Source organism: Ochlerotatus camptorhynchus, unplaced genomic scaffold (genome assembly GCF_037179485.1).
Source record: "Ochlerotatus camptorhynchus isolate MF236.1 unplaced genomic scaffold, CSIRO-AGI_Acam_v1.1 ptg000063l, whole genome shotgun sequence".
Taxonomy (NCBI): domain Eukaryota; kingdom Metazoa; phylum Arthropoda; class Insecta; order Diptera; family Culicidae; genus Ochlerotatus; species Ochlerotatus camptorhynchus.
Genome location: NW_027040553.1, coordinates 2474580 through 2498262, shown reverse-complemented (window position 1 = coordinate 2498262; position 23683 = coordinate 2474580). Strand labels below are relative to the sequence as shown.

General features: G+C 45.5%; 1 protein-coding gene and 1 pseudogene across 1 annotated transcript in view; both read right to left on the bottom strand.

The window, feature by feature from the left end:
- Positions 1 to 23683, bottom strand: part of LOC135696934 (uncharacterized) — a 318502-nt gene that overhangs the window by 241588 nt on the left and 53231 nt on the right. The window lies entirely within an intron of this gene.
- LOC135696905 (ras guanine nucleotide exchange factor R-like) lies at positions 830 to 2935 on the bottom strand (annotated as a pseudogene).

The window sequence follows — 23683 nt, the reverse complement described above, 5'->3', positions numbered from 1 at the left end:
ACAGGACTACAGGAAATCCACTCTGATTAAAAGAAATCACCCGGAATCAAGGTGTATTCAAGGAGAGGCAACATGTTAATTTTGTTGAAGCGTACTACAGTCAAGATTAGTATCGTACGGTTAATAGGGACCGTACTATAGGAAACGGCATTAACGAATACACGTAGCATATGGGATTAGAGCTAATTGGGACCAAACGCTGATTGTACGGCAATTTGAAGAGATAACTTCCTGATGTCTTCTGAGAAGTTGTTAAGCAGAAAATTGTCCACCTTTTGGGACGATTCAGTTTCCGGTAGGACACAAGTCTGATCCTGTGGAAGATCCGGAATATCATGAAACAGATCCCAGAGCTCCGCGGATTTTTCTAAACCACTCATAGACGGCTTATCAAAATTAATTTGGAGTTGTAGCCAGAATATGGGCCCTGGGGACCACGGGATAGTTCACCGGAAGATCCGGAACATCCGTAAAAGTGGTCAATTCATGAAACTGATCCTAGAGCTCCGCGGATTTTTCGAAACCACTCATAGACGGCTTATCAGAATGAATTCGGAGTTGTGATCGAAAAATTGACCCTGGGGACTTGTGACATTGGGATATTTGGTCAGTCCTAATTCGTCCGCTATTCTGGAAAGTGAACCGCCAATCAGACTGCAGGTTGCGCCACTGTCCAAGAGTCCACGTAGTTGACAGCCTAGGATGTTGATGTCTGCATATGGCCGATTATCGTTATTATTTGGATCGATTACGATCGATTCTGCTTTGCAGAACGCGGGAATGTTGATGAGTGCAGGGATATTTGTTAAAGCGGGAGATCCCACGCCCTTTACTGAGGGTTCTCCCAGCTGCGGTTTCTCGAATACTGTGGAACGTTTACCGAATCTAGCTGCCTCCATCTTGAAATGCAAGCATCGCAATTTCGAGTGGTGCATCCATTTTTCCCACAACTGTAGCAGAAAAGGAAGCGTTTCTGGTTGGGACAGTTTGGATAAGTATGACCTTGGTTTTCGCATTGCCAACAGATGATAGTTGATGCCGAATTCCCCGTACGCTGCTCTCCACTTCTCGGCCTTTCCCTCCAGTTGTTCTGCAAGCGAACTGCATTTACTTCCTCCGAGGCGCTTTCAGCTGTTCCATTCTGTCTAGCGATGTCCTGCTGGACAGCTTCACGTTCTCGAATGTCCAGTGGGTTCCAATCTTCCTCCTCCTCTGGGTTTAGTTCTACCATGTTGACCTGTGCTGCGTTGTACGGCTGCCTGTTGAATGGTGATCGGCTAGGATTTTCCAATCTGTTCACTACCGGACGCTGATGTGATGTAGTTTCCGGCTTGGTTCAAGGTGTGCGGGGAGTTGTGGATGTTCTACCCCGGATTGAATAAGATCGAGACACTTCAAAGTCTTTGCAGACGGTGACTAAGTCTTTAACTGTTATGGCTCGAGAAGCTGCGGCTATCGGAGTGTAGTCCGCATTCAAGTGCGATTTCACAATAAACAGTTTCTCCGACTCCGACATCGCTGGTTCAACTATCTCAAAGGCAGCTATTAGGTGCCTGTAGAACGCTGTGAAGGACTCGGATGGACCTTGGAAGCGTAAGTAAAGGTCTTGCTTGATGATATCGGAATTGTTCGGTGGTAGAAACTCTTGCTTGATCTCTGATTTAAACACTTCCCAGCTCGTCAGGTAGGAGCGAGTGTACCACTGAAGAGCTCGACCCTTGAGTAAATGTTTTATGAAACGGACCAGGGTTTGCTCATCAATGCCTTCAGTGTCAGCGTAGGTGTTCACTTGATTAAGGAACTCACCTAACTTAATGATATTAGGTTGACCAGTGTACTCAAACGGCCATTTGTGAACCGGTTGTGTGAACCTGTCTGCAGTCGGTTGTTGACTAGAAGTTCTAGGTGTGATGGGCCTACCTTGAGATCTCAAAAAGCGCATGAAGTCATCACGGATGTGAGGGGGAATATGTTCCAATTCCGGTACATGATGTGGTATTCCTGATTGATTTTGGAAGTATGGATCCCAATAACCGGGAATCGTGTTGTTGTTGTGAGGTCCCGGTACTGGAACCTGTTGTTGTCCTCGTAACTGCGTTTCAATCTGCTGTCGCCGGATCTGTTCCTGGTGTAATTGTCGTTCCAACTGATGTTGTTGATACTGCATCTGTATCACCAACTGTTGAAGCTGCTGTCCTTGCCGTTGTTGTTGTCTAAGCTGCTGTTCTTGTTGTGATTGCTGCTGATGCTGGCGTAACATCTCTCGTTGTTGCTGTAATTCCTGCTGCTGTTGTTGGATATGCCGTTGATGTGCTTGTTCCTGATCCTACTGCTCATCGGGTATCGTCGGATCTTTCAGTTGTTGCAACTGTTGCTGAAGTAATTGCTGCTGGAGTTCCTGCTCTAATTGTTGTTGCTGTTGGGAAGCTTCTTTGATACTTGACTGCAGCTGCGCAATCTTCAGTCTCTGCTGAGTGTCTTGATCTCCGGGTGTTTTTTCTGGATCGTGGTTGTCTTCTTCATGATCGGTAGTCGCACATGCCAAGTTTACTAGAAATTCATCAATCCTTTCCAGAGCTGTGTCGATCTTGGTGTTTACTGTGATCGTCGGATCCGAAATGACGGACAGTCTGAATCTGTAATGCAACAGCCTGGATCTGCACATCCTTACTTGACCTTCGTCGTTTTGCCGTAAAGCTGAATCCAACGCCTGACAAATTGATGGTAGTTTCGCTTGGCACTGGTATATGCTGTCGACGTCCGAAAGCACATGTGAGGACGATGTTGATGCGGCTGCTCCTCCTCCGTTATCCTTGCTCATCAGTTGTAACAACCGTGACGTCTTCCAATTTCGGTTCTGTCCTCTCACTCCTTTTGCTGATCTTACCACCAGTTCAAAGTCCAGTTCCTCTGGGGCGAGGTGTTCCAAATCCATGATAGTTCTGCTACTTCACACTCGTATCACCAAATAATCACCGATCACTCACTTGACCGAACGCGAATTACTGTACGCGTAGGTGGGTTTTTTGTCTGGGCGCCAATGTGACAATTTCCGATTAAGACTGGATAATTGTCGGATCTTGACCTAATGTCGTTAAGATATCGGCAAACATAGTCAATTTACCGTGCTAATTATAGGCATCGATATTGCGGAAGAGAACAGTGGTTCAAAGTGTAGTACCACACTGCTCTCGCTCAAATTTTTACTCAGGCCGGCTAGCCACTCACAAAGTGAAAGGTGCACTAGCAATCGATCGACTGAATGCAAAGTGAATTCAATTTCATAAAGAAAATATTCAATTATGGCACGGTAATGTAACGTGGTATTAGTGGCGGAATGGTCTAATGCTCATCCTACCTCTACTACGCCTAACATACAAACATTAATCTCCTCTCCCAGAACTTCTTCTTCGTTGCATTTATCGTTGGGGCCCCGTCACACCTTCACCTGCATGCCAATGTTGAGCGATGTGTTGCTGTTTGTCAAACAACTTCGAAGGTCATCGACCTTGGTTGCACTACAGTGTGTGGCGTTGCTGTAGCTTCGATGCACTGGAACCTGTCGCGCCACAAGATTTGTCGCAATGTTGGCGACGAGTCCCACCGACTTGTAGCTCAAACAGCCGACGTCGCACTGTTACGCGACGTTTGTCGCACGGCTAGAATCCGTCCTACCGTATTGACGCTTTCTCTTTCTCTCTCAACTTGCACGTACAGCATGCACAGCCTTTGTACAGCCTTCGAAGGGCACTTTCAAGGTCTTGTCGCTCGATCTAGCGAGGGTCAGGGACAACCGATCTGCCAAACGCGGCTGGGAAACAGTGGGAAAGGTAGAGTTATATTTCACACGGTCGGGTGCGTTGGCGTCACGTCGATGAGCCAGCGGATTTAGGACAGTAAATAAAGGCCCTCTGAAAAGGTGGCACTCACGTTAACCTTTCATTCGTCACATTTGCTGGTGATAAAAAAAATTTCTTTACCTGTCGAAGGCCTTCGTGTATTCTGCGTTGTAGAGTCTGAAGTAGAAGCATAGAGGTAACTCTAAGACTAGAAGGTCCTGAAATAACGTGCTCAACTTTTTGGCTCAGCTCTGGTACTCTCTTTGGTCCCAAGCTAATCGATTCACCCCTCGAAAATCCACTAACCCCTCATTTTATCTGTCAAACTTTCATAGCGAATCAAAACAAACATTGCGTAGTACTAGAATTTCGACTAGAATGGGGTACGTTAATCGTTTGCTTGGGACCAATAGGCTAGTCAAGTAGTGAGCCAATTTAAAATCGTTAGATTCGTATTGATTGTTGCTTTAGTGACATAGTGCGACAAGAAGAGTTGATGATTGGTGATCTAGTTTTTATTGATCTCGAAGTATAGGGTAATTTCGATGATTGTTGGCGCATTTCGTCGCCATAATCTCGAATATGTAACAGACTACGGGATGGTCCACTAAAAGACCCGGAACATCCGTAAAAGTGATTAATTCATGAAACTGATCCTAGAGCTCCTCCCTGGGGCCTACCTTAGCTCAGTCGGTAAAGGCGCAGCTACAAAACAAGACCATGCTGGAGGTGGCTGGGTTCAATTCCCGGTCCGGTCTAAAATTTCTCGAATTCCCTGGGCATAGAAGTATGGAAAATTTCTCGAATTCCCTGGGCATAGAAGCCACACAATTATACCAATGCAAAAATGGTACAGGCATCGAAAGCTCTCAATTAATAACTGTGGAAGTGCATCTAGAACACTAAGTTGAGAGCACGCAATAAGCTAATATGCGAGATATGCAATAAGCTTGAAATGCGAAGAAGAAGAAGATGATCCTAGAGCCCCACGATTGTTTTTTTTCAAAACCACTCATAAATTAATATTAACAATAACTCAATCAGACGATGTTTTCAAATGGCTTATTGATTAAATATTGATGTGATGAATTAAAAATATAAACATTGAAGCTAGTCCCTCGTTAACTTGTAACTCCAAAGAAACATCTCCAAGAAGTCAACGGAAATAAATCTATGAAATCCAAGGAATAATATTATTCCGTTAAAAGTGTCTAGAAGTTATTAAACACTTAAATACCACCTAGAAATCATCCATGATAATAAATAATAAAAATATGTCTATGAGCAGTTCTAAAAAACCACAGAGTGCTTAGATCAGTTTTCTTGACCTATACACTTTAACGGATGTTCCGGATATTCCGGAGGACCATCCAATGGACCCTGTGGTCCATTTTCTAGTCACAACTCCGAGCTCATTCTGATGAGTTGTCTATTATTTTCCAGAGGAGCGTTCATGGTCTCCAGGGTCTATTTTCCGATCATAACTCCGAATTCATAATTATAAAAACGTCTTTGAGAGTTTACGAAAAAAAAACGGAGTTTTTGGATCAGTTCCATGTATTGAGCCTTGCTTACGGATGTTTCGGATCTTTCGGCGGACCATCCATTGCACAATGGTCCCAAAGCCGTACCGTCAGTTTTAGGTATATAGTATCTTCGGGAAAGTTTCTTCGTATTTTTTAGCCGATTTGAAATTAGGGTGGTGGCCCTTAAAATTGGTGAATGTGAATGGCCGATCTTTTTATGTTAGTGAAATTAGGGTGGTTCACAAAATTGGAGACTTGAAAATACCAGCTTTTTTTTATTATTTGAGATAGACCAATGCAATGTTCTGAATGTTGTAGAACAATCAATTCGAAGCAATTTTGCTCAAGACACCAAATTTTTCTATCTCTTGTGGTTCATGAGTTATGATTTTTTAAACAAGCAGGTTAGGATGGCCTCTAAAAAACAGATTGCTTCGAACATCTTTTCATAAGTTCATTTCTCGTAAAAACCTTGTTTTGGTTACATTTAGAACTTATGATGACGCATATTTTTGCTGAAGCAACCAGGCAACTATAATTTTTTTTATTATTGAAAAATTAATGAAGATTTCCTTCGTAAAAAAATGGTTCTATTAAAATGACAATGTCTCTAAATGTAGCAAACCGATTTTCAAACTTTTGATTTCGTTTAAAAGATCGTGTTTTTTTCCATTATTGGTGGGAAAAACTGTGAGAGCGTTTTTTTGTTTAAAATAATAAATTTAATTTAAAAAAAATCTTTTTTTTTTATCAAAAACTAGCCATAACTTTAAAATAAAGCGTCATAACAAGTTCTAAAAGTATTTAGAACAATGTTTTTACGAGAGCTTAGGGTGGTCCCTAGAAAATCAGCTTTCTTTAAATATTGTTGATACGTTGATCATCAATAAAAATATTTAAAGAAAGATTTTCTAGGGGCCACTCTAACCTACTCGTTTAAAATAACCATAAGTCATGAACCATAAGAGATAAAAATTTGATGCCATCAGCAAAGTTTGTTTCGAATTCATTGTCCAACAACTTCTTAAAACACTGTATTAGTCTATCTCAAGTAATAAAAAAGGCAGAATTTTCAATTCACCATTCTTAAGGACCACCCTTATTTCAAATCGGCTAAAAAATACGAAGAAATTTTCCCCAAGACACCATATACCTAAAAGTGACGGTTTTGGTGCTAACATTGTTGTCTTCATAAATACGGCTTTGGAACCATTGTGCATTATTCCTCACGGTAAATTTTCTGGTCATAACTCCAAATTAATTCTGATAAGACGCCAATGAGTGGTTTCAAAAAAATGAGCTCAGTTTCAAGAACTGATTGTTTTATGGATGTTCGGGATCTTCCTGGTGAACCATATCATGGTTCCAAAGGTCCATTTTCTGTTTAAGCGTTCATATTCCGGTCACATCCACATTCATTCTGATAAAACGTTTATGAGTGGTTTCGAAAAATTCATGGAGCTCTAGGATCAGTCTCATGGATTGACAACTTTTGCGGATGTTTCGGATCTTTCGGTGGACCATCCCGTGGTCCCCAGGGCCCATATTCCGGTCACAACTCCGAATTCATTCTGATAAGACGTTTATGAGTGGTTTCGAAAAATCCGCGGAGCTCTAGGATCAGTTTCATGAATTGACCACTTTTGTGGATGTTCCAGATCTTTCGATGAACCATCCCGTGGTCCCCAGGGCCCATATTCCAGTCACAACTTCGAATTCATATTGATAAGACGTTTATGAGTGGTTTCAAAAAATCCGTGGAGCTCTAGGATCAGTTTCATGAATTGACCACTTTTACGGATGTTCCGGATATTATAGTGGATCATTCCGTAGTCCCCAGAGTCAATTTTTCGGTCGCAACTCCGAATTCATTCTGATAAAACGTTTATGAATGGTTTAAAATAAAACCTGCTTAGCTCTAGGATCAGTTTCATGAATTGACCACGTTTACGGATGTTCCGGATCTTCCGGTGACCCATCCCGTGGTCCCCAGGACCCATATTCCGGTCACAACTCCGAATTCATTCTGATAAGACGTTTATGAGTGGTTTAAAAAAAACCTGCTTAGCTCTAGGATCAGTTTCATGAATTGGCCACTTTTACGGATATTTTGGATCTTCCACAGGATCAGACTTATGTCCTACCGGAAACTGAATCGTCCCAAAAGGTGACCAACTTTCTGCTCAACAACTTCTCAAAAGATATCAGGATCAGCTCTTCAAATTGCCGTACAATCAGTGTTTGGTCCCAATTAGCTCTAATCCCATATGCTACGTGTATTTGTTAATGCCGGATCGACCGTACTATAGGAATCCAGAGGCAACCGTACGATAGGAATCCGGCAAGAACGAATCCGTACTATAGGAATCTTGACTGTATTTGGATTGGCTGGCAAATGACTGGGATAATGCGTATCACCGGTACTTCGCGTACTTGAAGGTTATAAAATAGACCCGTCACGCAAGTGAAAGTGGTCCTTAGCCTCTTGCCCAGTAACTCCTATCCCTTCATCCCCGCGGCGCCAGCTAGAGTACGAGTAACCTTAGGGAAGATCGGGTAACCAACCACGGTGGGAACTTTGGTCGTATGCTGACAGAGAAGGGGGAGCTGCATCCTTTTCGGAGGATATGGCTTACAAAATCCGAGCGTCTGTTCTCCATGTTAGGGGCGGCTCAAACAGCGTCTGACTGGCATCCAGCGGCTGAATACAAAATGCTTCTCCCCGAAAGCTATACCCAAGATGGCAGCCCCATCACGGCGGATAGGAGACCTAAGGCCAACCACCTACTGTCTCCGAAACCTTCAAATTGTTACAGAAACCTATAGTGAAAGATTACGATCTGATTTTATGGCAACGACTAAACAACGGACAAGAATTGAAACATGGAATGTACTGACGCTAGCCCAACAGGTTATCCTGGCACAACTTGCCAGTGAGGCCCGCCGTATGTAGCTAGAAATCCTGGGACTTAGTGAAGTCCGTTGGCCGAACTTGTAAGCTGGTGTTTACCTGCCAGCCTATAGCTGGCCCGATTTTACCCCGGCGGGGCGGCCTCGAGCAAGGGTACTTCCCCCAAAGACGTTCGGATTTGGGTGGGACAAAACAACAAAAAGAAATGCAATTTTAGACGTCTATTCGCTACTTATCTCTGCCCTCTCCTCCTCGCTGTTGCTGCTGCTGCTCTTCGGTGGGGCCCTTCGACGACGGTATGGCGGCGGTTCTGCTGCTACAAAGCACGGACTGTGCTGAGCGGTTTGCTTATTCGGCTGCTTAGCAGCTGTCCTTGACACTTAGCGGGGGGAATGAGCTGGGCTCGTCTGTTGGAACCCCCCCCGGCGACGTTGGTGACGAATCACCGGATTGCCTACTCGCCGTAGGCAACCCCGGCAGACACCGCAGTGTTTCTGCCCAGGCGAACTCACCTCTGGTATCGCCTGCTTCGTCCTGCTTGACGATTAACTGCGGTGGCGAGACTGGCTCTATTGGCTGAGCCACCGCAGTCAGGACGGCGAGTGTCTACCGGATCCTTTGTGGTTAGCCGGGGAAGCGATTAGCTCCTTAGTGTTTAGCTTCCCACAATGGCGATCCGACACTCTGTTGCACTCACAACTTTCACGGCCACGGAGCCAACTTTCACTCGCGGTGCACAACAAATCCTCCGGACTGGCACTCGCGTCGCGGCTGGGCAAACCTTTCCCAGTTGAAGTCGTTTTTCTCGGGACTAATGGAAAAAGCGTCTCCGAAGAAAAAAACCCGCGTAGACTTCACCGTGGCTCGAACTGTTCTCTCGTTTTCACAACGTCACAAAACAAAACAAAACCGCCATCGCTCCTGCAACCGCGCTCGACTTTTTATGCTGTTGATGTGATTCGCCTTCTTGTGCAGCGGGAGGAGAAACGGGACCTAATTTTATTTGAGACACGATACATTCTAAAACGATAATTTTTTTCCTATCTAACTAAACTAATAACAACAAAAAATAAATAAAATAACGCGCAAAATTTACAAGTTAAAATTATTCACGAAGGCATAGTGGTGAGTATGTCGCCGGCCGTGCAATGACAACAAAAACAAAGCATAACAAACACGGCACACACTCGTGTAAAATACGGCAATATTACACTCGGCGGCAAAACTACACAAAACGGGATAAATTGTAACACGCAGGTTACAAACTTTGGAGAACACAAGCTGCCTTCGGGACAGGTACTTTTATATTCTGGTATGCGAGGTGAAAACGCTCCGCGACATCGTGAAGTTGGCTTTCTGCTTAGCACCCAAGCACAGGCTGCGCTCATCAAGTGGGAACCTATCAATGAGAGAATAATCGTTGCCAGATTCAGAACACGGGTCCGAAACCTTACCATAATCCAATGTTATACGCCAACCGATGTTGCCGAATTGCAGGACAAAGAGAACTTTTACAGACAACTCGGACTATGAGCGTATTATCACAAACGAAGTGACAGACGGAGCAGCTCGAAAACTTTGGTGACTAACCTGCTATTTCAATTTTTCAGTGTACCACATGGCAACACCACTACTACTGGATTGTACCACATGGCAACACTACTACTGGATTGTACTAGCATTTTCACCAAATGTATTAGAATGTTTTGGTTCTATCTCTTTCACTCTACTCAAAACTGAAATGCATAAAAAAATGACAAAATGATACAGTCTTTGCACACTGTCAAAGATTAATTGTACACAAAATCAACTTTGTTCAAATCAAAACAAAAAAACTAACCCATCTGGTGGATGATGGCACAAGCTTCCAAGAATATTCTATTACAGTGAACCACATTATTTTAATGGATTTCTTTGCCAGTTAGTCGTCTGTCACTTCGTTTGTGGTATTATGGGACGCCATGGCTCTTCCCCCATCGCCCAGTGCATAAAGTCACATGGGTCTCCCGTGATGGATATACAGAGAATCAAATCGACCACATCTGCATCAGCCGAAAATGGAGACGGAGCCTTCTTGATGTTCGGAATAAACTCAGCGCTGACATCGCATCTGACCATCATCACCTACGCCTACGCATTGCGCGAGGAGAGACTCAGGCGGCGATTCAACACATGCCAACTGGAAGACCCAGCAGTGAAGAGATCGTTCGTCGAAGAACTCGAGGCTCTCGCAGCTAATCTTCCGGAAGGTGGCAGCGTAGAAGAACAGTGGACGAGCATCAAGAATGCCTTTATTGAAACCAGTCTTGTAAGTGGTCACCGTAGTCGACATATTTTCTGTGATAATCGACAGCCTTTGCTTCCGACACTTGCGAAACAATCTATCAAATTACAGTACCAAACTAAAATGTCATATGACAGGCTCTGTCATACGACACGGTTGTCGAAGACCGTCACGAATGTACGTATTTTAGTTTTTTTAGTTTTGGAAATAGCAAGCGACGATGTCCTAGTAGTAACATTTCTTATCAGAAATGGTTTAATGTACACCAAATTGAGGAATTAGAACGAAATCACAGATGTCATATGATAGTTATTTGAAATTTCTAGACCAACAATTGAAATAGGCAGAACAACCATACGTGAACAATGGCTTTAAACACAAAATTCTCGAGAACCAAAGCAAATCCAAGCAATCTCGAAAATTTTGTGTTTAAAGCCATTGTTTACGTTTGGTTGTTCCGCCTATTTCAATTGTTGGTCTAGATTTTTCTCTTTGCTCGAATGTTGTTCTACCGTTTGTGTTGTGTAAAGTGGACCCTACACGATTGCTTTTATTGACAATAATCGTATTGTCAATACGTTCTATATTGACGTCAATATATCGAGATTGACAATATTTATGAATTCACATCATCAATATTATTGTCAGTAATTCCCCTTTGTGTCAATATATTGATACGTGTGGGGTTTGCTTAAGAGAGACGGCGGTAGAGCATGAGAGTGAGAATAAAAACAGACTGTCGCGCATGCCAACGAAGCGAGTGTCGTAAAACACGTCAACAGTTTTAGCCCCTGATTGAAACAAGCGAGAACAACCTGGGAGAGCTGCGCATTCAGAGGAAGGAGTGGACCACCGATGAAACCTGGAGGAAGATCGAGCAAGGACCCAAGGAGCCAAGGACGAGGCCCGTCAGCGGTATTCGGCTCTAGAGACCTTTTTGACGTGTAATCGTATTTCTCTTTCTAGCACTGATGGATGAATGCATGGTTTGTTTTCCCACTAATCTGTTTCTCTCTCGCACTCGTGCGATTTAAATGGTGCAGTAATGTGCGCCGATTAAACGTCAAAAAGTTCTAGAGAGGGAAGTTAAGCGTTCCTGTATACGGGACAAGCGAGCGTGGGTGGACTCCCTGGCTGATGAAGGGGAGAAAGCCGCAGCAACTGGCGATATTCGCCTCCTCTATGATGTTTCAAGACGCCTGAGCGGGACAGTTGAAACGTTGGTTGAGTACTTTGAACAACTTCTCGAAGTTTCAACGTTCAACCAACCATCAACATCTCGGCATGATCCACCAAGGGTGAGGCGCGTTACTCGCGTCAACACTGAAGCTCCATCATTGCAGGAGATAGAAGCAGCCATCCGAAGTATGAAGTCCAACAAAGCCCCGGGGGGTCGATCGCATTTCAGCAGATATGCTCAAAGCTGACCCCATGCTATCCTCACAAATGTTGCATCAACTGTTCGTCCATATCAGGGACACCGCGACTTTTCCGGCCGACTGGATGCAGGGCGTCTTGGTAAAAGTCCCCAAGAAAGGGGATCCAACTGTACGCGACAACTAGCGAGGCATCATGTTACTGTGTATTGTTCTCAAAGACGCGACTCTCCGACGACAGCAGGCAGGATTCCGTGCTGGAAGATCCTGGGGCATGAAGTAGTTCGCCTTCTCGTGGTGTGCTCTGGAAACGGTAATTATCGAACCCAAGGGAGAGATAATGCTACTAAACGAACTACAGCAGAGTAAGGACGCTGGAGCACTATCCAGCTCGTCCCAGGAGGTCGATAAGCCCTGCACAAACCCTCGTTGTCCAAAGGCAGGAGTGACACCGGGTTCTAAGAGTGTAGACGACTCTGATCAAGTCGCAGCACACGCAGCTGGTAAGCGGTCACATCTGTTGGCTGGCTATCACGTCTGCTCTAGAACTCAGGCGAACAATTAACAGTGAACGATAAGAGGAAGGCCCTGCACAGCTGCTCACTGTGCAGTAGCGAGTGTCACGTCTGTGACACACCACTAGTGTGATGCGCCATAGCGCCACCGGCCCCCTCACATGATGTAATGATTTCGGGCGGTTCCGGGGAGGGCAAGGGCCAAGAGCACAGGGTAAGGTTTAGTGGGTCGGGAGCGCTACTTCTCCCATCCCCACACACTGAGTTATCTTATCAGGTATCTGAGAGCAAAAAAAAAGATCCTGTGTGGACCATATTGTCCCTGTACTTGGCATTCATTGACTACGAAAAAGCTTTCGACCGACTAAACCACGAAAACGTGTGGGGCGCTCTGAGTCGCAAGGGAGTCCCTGGTAAGATCGTCAACCTCATCGAAGCGCAGTACGAGGCTTTCTCATGCAGAGTGTTGCACAACGGAGCTTTGTCTGACCCGATTCGGGTAATCGCGGGTGTGAGGCAAGGATGTATATTATTTCATGATCATGGTTGGAGCCGTTGACCGTGTACCGAACCGTGCTTTGCTGTAGCAGCCTATTACCATGGAGCATCGCAACGACTTCGATTTGGCTGATGATGTTGCGTTATTATCACAACGGCGCTCTGACAAGCAGAGTAAGCTCGACTACCTTGTGGAACACTCCTCTGAAGCAGGTCTAACCACAAACGTCAACAAGACCAAATCGTTGGATGTCAACACGGAAAACCGTTCCAATTTCACAGTAGCTGGGCAGGCAGTGGAGAAAGTCGAAAGCTTCCAATATCTTGGCAGCCAGATAGCGTCGGACGGCGGCACCAAGAGCGACAAAGGTGCACGGATTATGCCAGTTTGCAAAATGTATGGAGAGCGAATCAGATCAGTCAACGCACCAAAATCCGAATTTTTAACTCGAACGTGAAGTCTGTGCTGTTATACGCCAGTGAAACATGGTGTGTATCAGCGAAGAACACTCAGAAGCTGCAGGTGTTTATCAACCAATTCCTGCGGTACATAATTCCCACAATTGGATCTCAAATTCCGAGCTTCATCGTTTGTGCCATCAGAAGCCGATAGAGACAGAAATTCGTGAACGGAAGTGGAGGTCGGCCGGCCACACACTACGACAGAGCGGAAACGAAATCTGCAAGCAAGCACTGGACTGGAATCCAGCAGGACATTGCAGCAGAGGCAGACCCAGAGGCTCGTGGCGGCGGAGAGTAAACAGTGAAATTAAGAACGTTGACCGAAATTTGACTTGGGCACAGGTCAAGGCTAAAGCTAGTAATCGACCAGGATGGAAATCTTTCACAAAGGCCCTTTGCACCCTCCAGGGGATCATTTAAGTAAGGATGGTTAAGTTAGTAAGTAAGTACCATTTGGATCTTCAAGACTTCAATTGAGCCTGTAGAACTTCAAGATCTTAGCTCCAGAATAGTTTGAAGAGTATCAAAAACCTTATTGATACCAATCCACGGTGTGCTTGTTGTCAAGAGACTATCTTAGGCTTCATGTAAACAATACAGATTTCCAATACATTGTTCAAGACTTTAATGGATCCTGTAGAGCTTCAAGATTTGAACTCCAGAATGGTTTGGAAAGCACTGCATATCTTATTGACACCATTCGATGATGAGCACGTTGTAAAAAGGCTCGTTTGAACTTCTTCAACTCTTTAAGATTTTCAGGACATTTTTCAAGACTTCAATTGAGCCTATAGAACTTCAAGATCTTAGCTTCAGAATAGTTTGAAGAGCATTAAATACCATATTGTTGCCATTCTATGATGCGCTTGTTATCAAGATGCTTTAAAAAGCTCGGATGATGTGTTGAATATGTAGGGAACGTGCGTATCAAACCGCATCGAGTCTATAATACATCAAGATCTTAACTCCAGGACATTTTGGAGAACCTAGAAGACTTGAGGATCTCAAAATGATGTTTTGATGTAGGCACATATTAAAACATTTAAACTTGTCAAATAATTCAGAATAAGCAAGCAAATATTTTTGGCCACCTCATTGTATGGAGATTACCCATAGTGCCATCTCGGCATCCCGTCTTCAAACCCCGGACAGCCTCTTTACAGTAAATTCAACCGAATCGCCCTACCGTTTATCAAACTTATCAGCAGAAATTTCCCCCGTTAATTTAGTTAATTTTCTCTGCTCAGCATTCGCTGGGCCACCGCCGCTAACTGGATCAGCGCAGCATCTTAATTATCGCCTCACCGAGCATAAAATTATCGCTTCCTCGTGCGGATTTTATCGCGCAAGCTTTGGCTCAAAAGTTTCATCTGCCGCGTTTGGGAAGGTGAATTTTAATCAGCTTTAAACATCGCACCCACCCCGCCGTGGCCACGGAATTTCAATTAACCTCTTCTTTTTTTTCGGGAGGGTGATGCGCACGTGCCTAGGAAACTCGTGAGAGATTTTGCTGAGGATAACTCGATTAGCACTCTTCACTCTATCCGACTGACGATCGACATTAGCAACGGGGATTGGGATTGATTGAAAATCGCTTCGGTGATAATTTGACCCCCCCCCCCTTCACCCCTCCCTCGTCATCAGTCGGTAAAGGTAATGCCAATCACAATTTGTGTCAATATTTGCAAGCGCTTCCGAAGCACAGGGAAAAGAGCTTTTCCGACAAGCAAAGCGATGGGTGGAAGTGATTCCCAGTAGCCGATTAGTTCTTCTTCTTCGATCGAATACACACAAATCAATAATCGCTTGCGGGGGTTGTTCGGGGTGAAACAAGAAGGGTTGATATGGGAAATGGATTTTTCAAATCATGATTACCACATGGATGGAGGCAGTCAAGCGAGAATCGGTTCCATTGCATATGCCCGGCAGGTGTAATTAAAGGTACATCATGGCGCTCGTTTAGACTTAAATTCAATTAAATTTAATTAACACGCACGACAGGTGCCATTAGGTGATGATTTAGCACGGTCATTTCCGGCCGAAGGGAACTTTGAATAATGTGCTTTCGAACTGTGTAAAGGGAGGTAATGAGAGTTTAACAAAAACATAAGACAAGTCAGGCTCTTCATTCGCTCCTGCAGTTCCTGTTGCGTTGCATTGCGTTTGTAACGGAGTATTGCATGCTGGCAACTGCCATGACTTTTTGGACTTTAAATGATCTTTATTTCTTGTATTTGTTTGGTACATTTGAAATTTTATCTTAGTCCGATCAGGCTTGTTTTAGAGAATGACCACCTTGGTGGGATTGGTTTGTGTTCGTGACAACGAAAGTGCACCGACACGCCATCTGTTGCTCATCGGCCACATCTTAAAACCCCCTGTTGATCGACGGCGATAAACGCCCAAAAGGGGAAATTTAGACTGGTAGCATGGCGTTGTACCATCTTCCACCGCGCCCTGATATAAAAGTCGAAGAGTGACAGGACTGATCCTCTTTAGCTACCCGAGTGGCCAGATTATTTTTTTCATTATCGGTAGCTTCTCAAAACTTTTATCGGTAGGTCGACTTAAGAAGACTTTCCCGATACTTGAAAAGTTTGTGACCGGGTTGGGGGGGGGGGATGACTCTGTGCTCTAGAATAATACACTTCGTTCTTCTGCTTTAAACGTGTCGAAATCAATTTTTCTATTTATAATCTTAAAATCTGTGATTCTCGGTAGGAAAAGTGAAAAATCGGTAGTTTTGAACCTTTCGTCCGTGAACCGGTAGGCACCCCGAAAATCGGTAGGACTACCGATAAATCGGTAGGTCTGGCCACCCTGTTAGCTACAGCGACGTCATCAATCATCATCATCAGTGCGAAGCAGAAGATAAACAAACAAATGAAAGTGAAAGTGAATATAATCGTAGAAAAATATTGTAATTTAGTGAAAGTAAAAGCAGTTAATTAAGTAGAAATAAAGTTTATTTTGCGTGAAGTAAGTCGCGAGTGCTTAAAGTTAAGCTGCTTCAAGAACCATTCTTCTTTTCCGCCATTCTGGAATTCCTGAAAGAGAAGAACTAGTGAGTAAAAGCTTACCTGCCTGTGCGGAGCTGAGAAACAGAATCAGCTGAGACAAATTTTCTGCTGCTGCTCGCTGTGCTCCCGACATTTGGTCCTTCGAGCCGGATAGCGTCGAATCTCCGCTAAAGGGTGTCCACGATGAAATTGCCACACTATGAAATTGCTCTAACTTTTTAACCGTTGGGTAGAATTTAATGAAAATTTGGGTGGATTTAGTTCATAGTGCATTATTTACATCCTGCAAGTTTTAAAGTCCTGTGATCAAAACTCGCGGAAATGGAGTCGAAAGAACAGCTCGTGCGTGATAAAATCTTGCGCATTCATCACGAGAACAAGGATCTCTTGCATCGTTCCATCGCTAAAACGTTGGGAATCGCGAATTCCACGGTGTCGCGAGTGATTAAGCGGTTCGAGGAACGGTTGACCACCAATCGGAAGCCCAGAAGTGAAGGAAAAAGTATTCCGTACAACACCAAAAATCACAACCGCGTAGTTGGGGCCTTCAACCGAAATTCTAACGCCTCCGTTAGGGATGTGGCTAAGAAGCTGCACCTAAGCCGAAGTTTTGTCCAGAAGGCCAAAACTAAGGCTGGGCTTCGAACGTTCAAGGTACAAAAGGCCCCTAATCGCGACGAGAAGCAGAACAAGTCCGCCAAAACCCGTGCCAGGAAGTTGTACCTCAACATGCTGACGAAAGTTGAATGCTGCATCATGGACGACGAAACATATGTGAAGGCCGACTTCAAACAGATCCCCGGCAACCTGTTTTTCACGGTCAAGGATAAGTTCAGCGTTCCAGAGCATGTCCGCACTCAGAAGATGTCCAAATTTGCGAAGAAATTCCTGGTTTGGCAAGCCATCTGCACGTGCGGGAAGCGGAGTGCACCTTTCGTGACCCAGGACACGATGAACGGACAGGTGTACATAAAAGAGTGCCTCCAGAAGCGGCTGCTTCCTCTCCTGAAGGCCCACAACGTCCCAACAATCTTCTGGCCGGATTTGGCCTCATGCCACTACTCCAAGGACGTGCTGAAGTGGTATGCGGACAATAAGGTCAATTTCGTGCCGAAAATGTTCAACCCTCCCAACACTCCGGAGCTCCGCCCCATCGAGAAGTACTGGGCGATTATGAAGCAGCACCTTCTTAAACGACCTAAGGTAGTGAAGACAGTCGAGGAACTGAAGAAAGTATGGGTTTACATGCAAAAAACGGTTGATTCACAGGTTGTGCAGAATCTTATGGCCGGGGCTAAGGCCAAGGTGCGGGCATTTGCGTATGGACTGTAAATAAAATACGAGTAAAATGGTAAAATGAAGTTTAATAGTTATTTCTCAATCCCTGAAAATTTGATGGCAATCGGATGAAAACTCGAATTTTGCGAATCAATTTTGTGTGTGGCAATTTCATCGTGGACACCCTTTAGTTCGATAGTCCAGCGCCTAGTGAGCCGCCATCGCACATTCGCTATTGTGCCCGCTGAAAAATCGCTTACTATCGCCATTGTCCCAGCTGAACAATCCGCTACAGAACGCCATCTTCCTGCTTGGTTGCTGCTATTATCAAATACAAGGCAAATTAATTGCCTCAACAAGGTAATTAGGTTTCCAACTACTTTACTTTCTGCTTGTGTGCTACGCTGGTCCATTATCCACAGATTTCGCTGCAATGTCGACTGAGCGCCGTATCAAGACGCTAAAGATGCGGCTGAAGAGTCTAGTGACGTCGCTGAACCTCATCAAGACCTTCGTAGACGACTACACTGAGGAGACGCAGGCCGACGAAGTCCCTGTCCATCTTGCGAACCTGATAAAGTTGTGGTCAGACTACAATACCGTACAGAGCGAGCTGGAGACGCTCGATGAAGCTGCCATCGAGGCCCACCTAAAGGAGCGGACGTCGCTTGAGTCCGCTTATTATCATGTCAAGGGCTGGCCCGAAATAAAACTGGCCAAACGATCCCAATATGTGTGAACAATTACTTGGTGGCATGGAACCTTCTGCTGGAACACTTCCAAAACCCTGTTCGGCTGAAGCAGGCGTACGTAGACACTCTCTTCGATTTCGCTTCTATCAAAAGGGAAACGACAACGGAACTCCACAGTTTGGTGGAGAAATTCGAGGCAAACGTCAAGGTTCTGCAGCAATTAGGTGAACGTACGGAGTATTGGGATATTTTGCTCATCCGTATGCTCAGCATTCGACTGGATCCAACGACAAGGCTCCAGCGACGAGTTACGGTGCTGCAATCCATCCAGGCCAAGCCCATCAAAGCTCAACCGTCGACCGTTCAGAAGAAGCCAGTTCAGCGATCCGTCTCGAGCCACGGAGTCAACCAGGTCAATCTTCGTAAGTGTGTCATCTGCTCAGACCATCACCCTTTGCACATGTGTGGAAGTTTTTCGCAACTTTCGATGGACGAAAAAGAGAAGGAGATACGCCGTCATCAACTCTGCCGAAATTGCCTTCGAAAGGGTCACCTATCAAGGGATTGTTCGTCATCCACCAACTGCCGAAAGTGTCGTGGACGTTATCACACGCAGCTATGCTCGAACGATTCCTCTTTCTCGTCGAACTCGAAACAAGCCCAGCATTCGAAACCTGCTATACCTACTCCAGTGGCAGATCCTCCGACCATGTCTTCGTCTGCTACGGTTGTCGAATCCATGCGCTTCCACTGGTCATAAGCAAAAAACAGTTCTTCTTGCCACTGCAGTGATCATCTTAATTGATGACAACGGAGTCGAATTCGTCGCTCGCGCACTCCTGGACTCAGGAAGTGAATGCTGCTTCATCACGGAACAGTTTTCGCAGCGCATCAAGGCTCAGAGGAAGAAAATCTATCTTCCAATCTCAGGAATCGGACAAGCGTCCACTCAAGCTAGGCAAAAGTTTTGATCCACAATCCGCGCTCGAGTTGGCTCGTACTCCACCAACGTCGAATTTCTCGTTCTGCCCAAGGTGACCATCGATCTACCAGCTACTGCCGTCGATACTTCGACTTGGGACATGCCACCCAGCATTCAACTCGCAGATTCCCCGTTTGACAGCACCAATCCCATCGATGTCATCATTGGAGCCGAAATCTTCTTCGACCTGTTCAAGGTTTCCGGACGAATTCCTCTCGGCGACAATCTTCCGGTACTGGTCAATTCCGTCTTTGGTTGGGTAGTATCTGGGAAGTCTACAATGAGTCCGTCTACCGCTCTCGTCGTAGCAAACGTCGCTACCGTAGCAGATATCCATCACCTAATGGAAAAATTCTGGACAATCGAGGAAGACAGCACATCGACAGCGTACTCCGTTGAAAAAGCTGCCTGCGAGGAACATTTCTGTCGTACTGTGGCTCGTACTCCAGAAGGCCTACTAGGGTAGAGAACTACTTCGGCCTAATCGCCCATTTTGGGCCTATCGAGCAGAAAACTTCAAATAAATCCATGATTTCAGAGTTCACAAGTCAATTATGCGTTTGGTACGATACTTCAGTTAAGCTACCGAACGAAGTCAATGAGAAAGCGTGATAAGGGGCTGTCCATAAACTACGTAGACAGTTTATGGGGGGGAGGGGTTGACAATTATCCACGGCCCATACAAATTTTAATTTTTTTTGTATGGACAATTATCTACGCAGGGGGAGGGGGGGTCAAGAATCCAAAAAAAAACTGTCTACGTAGTTCATGAACAGGCCCTAAGAAGATTTGCACCCATTATTCCCAAAAACAAAAGATGCGTTAGGCCGAGTTTAGAATCCGTAGGCCGAGTTTGGCGTCAAGAAGCAGTGTTAGACTTTTGACAATATCTCAACGATTGGTTTCTCTTTATCAAATCTTACGGTACGTACGGAAAGGTAAATAAATTTGGAAGCCATCAGTAATAATAACATTCCGTTTGGTGCTAAACTGTGCTAGATTAAGAAAAACTAAGTGCGGGTTGTGCTTAATAGGCCGGAAATAGTGTAGTTAATCCTATATACAAATTGCTTATCAAAGCATGTTCTGATGAGTTGCATTTCTGCACATTTCTGAGCGACCTGGATGTTGTTCCTGTGAGTCTGTGGACATGATTCCCACACCGGAGCTACGTAGAGGATCGAAGCTGCTATGATTTGTTTGTAGACGGCCAGTTTGTTCACCCGTTAGAGGCGGGATCTCCGGAAAATCAGCGGATACAGACACCTAGGGTAAATTATGGCTTCGGCACCCATTGACTGTTTTCGGCAACCGAAATTGAAACGTTAATTTCACTGTATTTTCCCATCAAAACTCTTCGCTGAATGTATTAAGCCGATTCCTTACCTTTTCAGCTTCAATCTGATTACATTTATACGATTGTGCAATCCTGTTATGCCATATTTTTCTTTAAATTAAATATACACCCTACAAAATACGGCTGATTTCGAGTTGCCGATAATAGAACAGCTGGTTAACACGCAGTTCAAATGGAAAGGGTGCCGAAGAAAAAGAGACTGCCGACAATAGTCACACTCACCTGAGAAGTTTGGAGCGTTGTAAAAACATGTTCAACCCGTTTTGATCAATTCTGTCGATTGGAATTGGTAGAACAGCAAGCAGCAGATAAATGTCAACAAACAAACCTGTCATGTATGTGTGTGACGCTGAGAAATCGCTAATAGAAGTTCGGACGCTGCTTAGACTGACGAGAATACGTAAATTCCCCTAATCAAGGCGGAACACTAGACTACAGTTTTCTCCACATGCGAGCGGAATAGGAGCTTTTCGTCAAACATCATCCCGAGATAGGTTACTTCGGCAGACCACTCAACCCTTGTGCCATCCATGAGCCGGTTTTAGTTTGGGCGATTGCCGATGGAGAAACATGATCGCTTGTGTTTTGGAGGGATTGATTTTAATTTTCCACGTGGTGGCATAATCAGCAAAGGCGTTAAGGCATCGTTGAAGTTTGTTCGTTATTTCGCGAGGCATCCTTTCTTTGACAGCTATTGCGGTATCATCTGCGAACAGGAAGAACACGCAACCATCTCCGAGGGGAGGAATGTCGGAAGTGTAGATGCTGTAAAGTAAGGGGCCCAGCAGACTACCTTGCGGGACTCCTGCTGGGATGGAAAACGTGTCTGAAAGACAACCATTCAACGATACCTTAAACGACCTTTGCTCGAGGTAGTTACGGGTGATTTTAACCAGATGTAATGGGAAGTTGAAGTTACAAAGCTTGTACACAAGTCCGCCATGCCAAACATTGTCAAACGCCTTTTCAACGTCTAACAAGGCCATGGCTGTGGACTTGGATACAGCTTTGTTACTTCGGATGTTATTCATCACCCGTACTAGCTGGTGATTGGTGGAGTGCCCCTTTCTGAATCCAAACTGTTCGGGAAGGAGAATGTTATTTTCCTCGACAAACTTGAGCAAACGATTGAGAATGAGTTTCTCGAACAATTTGCTCAGCGCTGAAAGGAGGCTGATTGGTCTGTAGCTTGAAGACAATGTTGGGTCCTTACCGGGTTTGCGAATTGGTATGATTTTTGCTACTTTCCAGATGCTTGGCAGATGTGCAGTTCCAAACATCTGTTGAAGATAGCGGTTAGAAGAGACTGCACTTTCATGCTGAGTCTCTTCAAGATCAAGTTGAATATACCGTCAAACCCGGGAGCCTTCATGTTCTTGGTGCATTTCAGCGCTGAGCAAATCTGTTGTACTGTAATCATATCCGCCGGAGGCATGACACAAGGGGAGGCATCTAGGTTTTGAACGCATTGCGCAACCTGATCTTCGAGCGGACTTTGGATATTCGAGCCAAGCAAATGCGATGAAGCGACATGCTTGCCGATCGCATTTGCTTTCTCCTGTGGGGTGATTAAAAGCCGATCGTCATCATTTTCGACTCTGAGAGCTGGAATGGGTTTGGGATGAGTTTTCAGGACCTTGGCTACCTTCCAGAATGGTCTGGAGCGGTCGTCCAGATTCTGGACAACACGCCCGAAACTTTCATTTCGGAGTGAGTCCATTCTGGAAGCAATCTGTCTGTTCAGATCGGCCATTTCACGTGTTTTGCCCAGATCTCCAGTCCTCTGAAACTGGCGTCTACGAACATTTCTCAGTCGAATCAATAGTCGTGTGTGGGAATCAATGGCAATAAACTTACCCCTCACAGGAACTCGTCGGACGCACGCCTCGTCAGCCACGGTTATGGCTTGGTGGAGTCCCTCCAACGCTCGGTCGATGTCCTCCACGGTGTCAAGCGGAGGGTTGTCGATGATGTGCCTGTCTACCACGCGTCCAAACTGGGCCCAGTTTACGCGATGGTAGTCCTTGCGCAGGCTTGAACCAGCAGCCACGTTGCAGCCCAGTTCAGACACCACCGGTTGGTGGTCGGAGCTGAGTTCGTTCAAGGCTACCGGCTTGGACAAGCCGATATTTGTCAGGAACAGGTCTAGCGTCGATGGGTTGCCCGCCGGTGAGATGAATGTTGGTTCATCCGAAAACCAAACGGAGTACAGCCCATGCTGTGAGTGGTCGAACAGCAGACGACCGTTCTGGTTCTGCTGGTAGTTCCGCCAGGCCTCATGGCGAGCATTCAGATCTCCTCCAACAACGAAGCGGGAACCGGTACGGGTGATGGTGGACAGGTCTTTCTTGAATTTAGCCGCTAGTCCGCTGCTGGCGGCACACTGTCGAGGGCAGTAGACGGCGATGAACTGGACGTATCCAGTCGACGACTCCACCTCCACACCAAGGGCCTCGATGATAGAGGTGCGGATATGGGACAGAGTGTGGTATTTTATTCCTTTCTTGACGACGACCGCAACACCACCCCCCCTGGAGCTGGTGCGATCAAGCCGAATAATGTTGTGGTCAGGCAACCAGAAGTTGTCGCCGGACTTTAGATGGGTCTCGGTTAGAAGGCCCACGTCGATGCCCACGTTTGTCGTTGAGAACAGATCGGGGTTGTTGTTTTGCGCTGTTGGTTGTCTCCAGAATCCAGGGGGGGATGGAGAGCTTTGGCCAGCAGAATCACCGGAAGTTGCTTGAGCGGGATGCACCCGCGAATTCGCTTGCCTTTGCTGAGGAGCACGAAGAGGCGGGAAATCCTCCGTCCGAAATGCCGGGACTTTGTCCTTCTTGCGTCCTGGTTGGTTGTTAGTTGCCACCTGTTTTCGGATGCGTTTGAAGTCCTCGCGTTTGGAGCACTGTCTGTCGGAACCTTGATGTGCACCACCACAGTTGGCGC